This window comes from Pistacia vera, unplaced genomic scaffold (genome assembly GCF_008641045.1).
Source record: "Pistacia vera cultivar Batoury unplaced genomic scaffold, PisVer_v2 Contig683, whole genome shotgun sequence".
In the NCBI taxonomy this organism is placed as follows: domain Eukaryota; kingdom Viridiplantae; phylum Streptophyta; class Magnoliopsida; order Sapindales; family Anacardiaceae; genus Pistacia; species Pistacia vera.
The window spans coordinates 65,300-72,074 of NW_022196538.1; positions in this window are offsets into that span (position 1 = coordinate 65,300).

A 6,775-nucleotide genomic window follows, 5' to 3' on the forward strand; every position below is an offset into this window, starting at 1 on the left:
TTGCTGGCGTTAAAAATAGACACCTCATTGAAACTGCTCGCCACTCTTCTTTAACATAGCCATGTCCCTTTCCGGTTTGGGCTGACGCGGTTCTAACCGCCTGTTACTTAATAAACCGCATGCCTTCTTCTGTCTTACAAGACCAGGTTCCACACCCATATTATTCCCTGATAGTCCATTATTTCTCTTCCCCCGCGTGTCTTTGAGCACCTGTTTTTGTTCACATTTTCCCTCCTGGTCAAGATAAACTGTCAGCCAAGTCTTGAAATGTATTTTCTTAGGTATTCACGTCTTCAGAAGGGCTACAAGTGTTATTCCTCCTACCACACATCGCTACTTCATCGCTCTGCTGATTTTACGTTCTTTGAGTCTTCTCCATTTTCCTCATCCTCCAGTGGAGTCTGATCCGGTAGTAATGTTCTACCGATTCCATACGTTTTCTTCCCACCTTCGCCTGTTTCAATACTCCGTCTCCTACTAGACCACTCATCCTGTCGACAATAGTCTTGTTCCTTTTACAGTGATCCTGATGTTCCCACTATCGTTCCTGAGATCCTGTCACTACAGGTCCTGTGCCCGATTCCTCCAATGCCACGGTCCTGTCTCCCTGATCATTTCCCATTGCTATTCGTAAAGGTAGTGCGGTCTACACGCAACCCTCATCCCTTCTACAATTTTTTGAGTTATCATCGTTTTATCCTTCATATATGCCTTTGTCTCCACCTTTCTTCTGTTTCTGTTCCTTGCAATATTCATGAGGCACTTTCCTCACCCCGGGTGGCGTCAGGCAATGGTTGAAGAAATGTCTGCTTTCCTCATATCATACTTGGGATTTAGTTTCCTTACCTCCGGCCATTCGATTGTTGGTTGTCAATGGATTTACACTAAAGGTGGTCCAGATGGGAGGTTGATCGGCTGAAAGCCCGTTGGTGGCCAAGGGATACACTCAGATCTATGGGGACAGATTATTTTGACACTTTTTCCTCCTGTTGCTAAGATGTCTTCCGTTCGTTTGTTGCTCTTTGCTATGGCTGCATTCGAAACTGGTCTATGCATCAATTGGATAAAGAATGCTTTTCTTTCATGGTGAACTTCAGGAAGATATTTATATGGAGCAACCTCCTGTTTTTATTGCTCAGGGGGAGTCTGGTTTGGTATGTAACTTCGTCTTTCTCTATATGTCTAAAACAGTCTCCTCGTGCTGGTTTGGACGATTTAGACACGTTATCCAAGAGTTTGGTATGATTCAATGTGAGTCTGATCTCTTGTTTTCTATAGACATACATCTCGGCATGTATCTATCTGTTGTCTATATCGATGATTTGTTATTACAGGAGTGATCAAGATGGCATTGGACAGTTGAAGCAACACTGTTCAAACACTTTCAGACGAAAGACTTAGGGCTACTCAGATACTTTCTTGGCATAGAAGTCGCTCAGTCTAAATCTGGTATGTTTTATTTCTCAGAGAAGTATGTACTGGTATTCTAGAGGAACAGGGATGTCAATTGCAGACCAATAGACTCTCCTATGGATCCTAATTTAAAACTTTTACCTGGATAGGGGGCCTCTTACTGAGTCCTGAAGGTATCGAAGACTTGTTGGAACTTAACTATCTTACTATCACGACCGATATTTCCTTTCTGTCAGCGTTGTGTCTCATTTCCTTCAACTCTGTGTGATAGTCTTGGGATGCAGTTGTCCGATTTTAGGTATATCAAGGGGCACCAGGTAGAGGCTTACTGTATGAAAATAAGGGTCATTCGCATATTGTCGGATATTCAGATGCTATTGGGCAGGTTCTCCATCTGATAGATGTTCTACCTCAGGATTTTGTGTTCTTGTTGGAGGAAACCTAGTTTCATGGAAAAGTAAGAAACGCGGTTGTTGCAAGATCAAGTGCTGAGGCAAGTATCGTGCAATGGCCTTAGCCACTTGTGAGCTGTTTGGTTAAAACAACTAATTCAAGAGTTGAGACTTGTCGAAGTATCAAAATGAAGTTACTCTATGATAATCAGGCTGCCCTTCATATGCTTCAAATCCAGTGTTTCATGAGAGGACTACACAATAGAAATTGATTGTCACTTTGTTCGAGAGAAAGTTCTATCAGGGTGTATTGCAACTAGTTATGTTAGTTCCAACGACCCCTTAGCAGACATCCTCACTAAGTCTCTCAAAGGTTCTCGTGTTGATTTATTTGTAACAAGCTTGGTGCATATGACTTATACTCCAGCTTGAGGGGGAGTGTTGAATGTAAAATAGGAAATGAATTATTCTCTTTGTAATATAGAATTAATTTTCTCTTTGTAATAAGGAAATAGAATTATAATAGGAATAGGAAATAGATTATAATAGGAATGTAACAATTTACTTCCTAGATTACTTCCTAGATTATTTTGTTTTTTTTTTGCTATAAATTCTTGTCATCTCATTTGTCATGAAATACAAATATTTCTCCACACATCTCAAACTACCTTTCCAACCCACAACTCATTTCTTATATTTGAAAGGTATAACAATCACAAAGCACTAGAATCTCTATTTAAGCCTCATAACATGGCTATCACATGTATATCACATACATACATCATTGCTACAAAACCCTAATCAGAAAATTTCTTAAATCTCAACTTGGGTTGGGATTTACTTTGTTATGGAGAGACTTCACCAACTCTTCTTTTCACTTGGTTTCTTGACTTTTTCTCTACTCTTAACCAAAAGAAAAAAACCCTCATATTCATATATACTAAAACTCACAAAGTTTCACAATCAAAGTAGGAATCCTTACCTTAGAAGCCTTAGGTTGATTTTCAACCCCAACACTTCAAACACCTTTAAAACTCCTTCGTCAAAAGAAAGAAAAGTTGAGAGAAACAGGAAGAAAGTGGCGTTGAAGAAGAAGATGGGGTTTGCTAACTCTAATTCCTTTTATGAAATTTATACCCAAGCATTCCTTTTTTGCCCTTACTCTCTTTGGGAATTCTATCTATATCCTTTGATTCATTACAACACACCCCCATAGCAACATATTCTCCATGAAAAATCCTTACAATTTACTCCCCACTTTTCCTGCTATTAGGGGTAGAATGGTCAAATTGCCTTTAGGGAAGAAATATCCAAACTTATAAACATTTTGGTCGGCCTGTCGCCGCGGCGAAACTGTTCAGCAGCTTCCCCGTGGCTCTCACCACCTCTTCACCGCGGCGAAGATTCTTCTTCGCCCCGCGAAGCGTGGCACACTGAACTTCTTTTATTTTCAACCAATTTCAGGGCAAGTATTCAACACAACACTCAATCAAACATATTACCAAAAACCACTCAAATAGAGACAAAGGAAGAAACACACAACTACTTACCTCAAGTGGGGCGTTACAATGAAGAAACCTTTTCGCCAGTTGCCATGATTAAATCCATCCAGATTATGCTTGCATTTGCTGCATATTATGACTATGAGTTTTGGCAAATGGATTTCAAAACTACTTTCCTGAACGGACCCTTGAGAGGAGTTGTATATGACACAACTTGATGGTTTTGTCTTTGATAGTTAAGCTAATAAGGTATGCAAGTTGCAGAGTTGGTTATAGACTCAAGCAAGCTTCAAGGAGCTGGAACTTTGCTTTGATGAAGCCATAAAAGAATTCGTTTTTATAGAACAAGGATGAGCCCTGTGTTTCCAAGAAAGTGAGTAGGAGCGCAGTAGTATTCCTAGTATGTACGTCGATGACATACTTCTAATCGGGAATGATATACCGAACTTGCAGTCGGTAAAGACTTGGTTATCCAGTGCTTCTCCATGAAAGACTTAAGGAAGCAACCTACATCCTTGGTATAAAGATCTACGTGATAGATCGCGGGGTTGATCAAACTAAGTCGAGTACATAGCAAGGTACTGAACACATTCAGTATAGAAAAATCCAAGAAGGGATTTCTTCTGATGGCATATGGTGTCTATCTCTGTAAGGATATGTGTCCTTAACCACACAATGGAGAGATAGAATAGGAGGTCCGACATGCTTCAGCAAGTGGATCCTCTTATATGCTCAGATTGATATCTATTGTGCATCAAGCACTTGTAGTGGATATCAATCAGCTCAAGTGAGCAATATGTTGTACTTAGACTGATGTCTTATGTGCATTTAGCACTAGTAGAAGATATCATAAATCCAGTGAATGACACCGATGAGTGTAATTGGGCATTCTTAAGTACTTGAAAAAGGCTTAAGAATCTATATTCTTGGATTATGGAGGAAAGATGAGCTCAATGTAAGAAATACAATGACACTATTTCCAACGGGAAAAGTGATTATAGTTACAATTTGGGATTACACAATTTTGTGTCAATGTAACTGCAATGAGCTGGAAGAGCTCGATCTGTTACTGCAACGAACATTCTACAATTGATGCTAAGTGTATTGCATTATTCAATGTGCCATGTAGGCAGTTTGGATCAAAGTTCATTACTGAACTTGATGTGATTCAAGCATTGCTAATCTAGTACATGTACTGCCGCGATAACATGGAGCCATTAGTGTGGCTGAGGAATCACGGTCTCACCAGTAATCCAACACTTACTTGGTTGATTCAATCTGATCTGAAGGATCGATAAGAAGGATGTCAATTACAGAATACTACTAACCCATTATTGAAGTTCTGTTGTAGCGAAGCATGATGGACACTTGTGTCATTAATGTTGAGTGCATGAATGATTGTCTATGTGCAAGTGGGATGTTGGAGTAGGTGCCTTAGAGCCAATCAATTATTGTAAATAACTCTTTGTAATAATGTTCTTAATTATAATAAAAGGCATTTTATTCTATTCGCGTAAATCATTATTATTGCAATATGTATTCATATTGTCCTTAGAAGGGTAGAACCGGTGACGAGGTATCAAGTGTTTTCAATCTTGATAGCGGAACCTCTGAGCACATATGGTGCCATTCTAGAAATGTCCGTGACCCCAGTATTATTCTGAAGTAAGGGCACAGATAATACAGTAAGGCTCATAGTGTTGAACGACCCTGTTGAAAGGCAGTGACTGATCTCACTTGTCAGGTTGTATGGTGACAACATGGTGCACCACATGGGTGCTTGTTGTAGGGGAATACACCGCAGCAAGTTCACTGGACTAACCCACCAGAGGATTCCTATGTGGTAACCCCATTGTCTATGGAATAAATCCTCTAACGAATGGTGGTACATGTGATCCTAGACTTGAGATCACCGGAGCACCTTGTGCACCGATTGGTGTAGTTTGACACTAGCCTAACACAATTCTTTTCAGAGTTGTCAATACGGTAGTGATTGGCTGCATCGAGGAGTTTATCAAGACTATGGTGGATTGACAAAAGATTCATCACTCCCGGACGTGAAGTTATCTCCTGGCGCAATTCAGTAGATGGCATTACACTAAAACTGTGGCCACAGTGGGATTGAGTTGTTGCTCTATCCAATTTATAATACAGGCTCTGGTCCATAAACTGAATACATAATATCGAGGTAACTGAAGTACACTATTTCTATGCCTTCGTCTTGTCAGATAGTAGATGAAAGGATCGAATTGTACGTAACCATATCGTTGACTGTGCTATTTTGCTAAAGCTGAATCTATTGGGTGGCCATGATGCCTTGCTAGGGGCCAATCTTGGTTTCTGTATTAGTGAAAATTATTGGTGTTAATCGCGATATTATCATTGCTGGTATGTGAGGATCCTATGGGTCACACACATAGAGATAATTTAAGACTTAGAAGAAGAAGGCGTTTCGTCTTTTAGGTGAAGGGTATTTTGGTAATTTCATAGTGCAATTAATTGCTGTGAGTCGTAGCCTTTATTTAATTTATTAAATTAATAAGTGAAATTACGTTTAAATATGTGTTCGCATATATTTAATAAATCTCAATTATTGTTAAATGTTAAATATATGTTAGAGTAGATGCCCTAAAGAATCATTATTGTAGAATTGACTCTTGTAATAATGTCATAATCAATAAAAGCATTTTATTCTATATCGCGTAAATCATTATTATTGCAATATGTATTGATTATGTCCTTAGAATGGTAGAACCGTGACGAGGGTATCAGTGTTTCAACTTATAGTGAGAACCCTATGACACATATGGTGGCCATTCTAAAAACGTTCGTAGCCCCAATATTATTCTGAGTAGGGCACATATAAATACGGTAAGGCTATCATAGTGTTGAACGACCCTGTCGAAAGACTGATTGATCTCACTTGTCAAGGCTGTTGGTGACAACCTGTGTTAGAGTAGATGCCCTAGAGCCAATCAATTATTGTAGATTGACTCTTTGTAATAATTTTCATTAATCAATAAAGGCATTTTATTCTATATCGCGTAACATATTATTGCATATGTATTGATATATGTCCTTAGAATGGTAGAGCCGTGACGAGGGTATCAAGTGTTCAAATCTTGATAGTGAGAACCCTATGAGCACATAAGGTGGCCATTCTAGAAACGTTCGTAGCCCCAGTATTTCTGAACTAAGGGCATAGATAATACGTAAGGCTACATAGTGTTGAACGACCCTGTCGAAAGGCATGACGATCCCCTTGTCAGTTGTTTGGTGACACCTGGTGCAACACATGGGTGTTCGTTGTAGGTGATTACACCACAGCAATTTCACTGGACTGACCCACCAAGCATTCCATATGGATGTAACCCCAGTGTCTATGGAACAAATCCTCTAACGAATGGTGTGTGCATGTGATCCTTAGACTTGAGATCACCGGACCTTGTGCACCGATTGTGTAGTTTG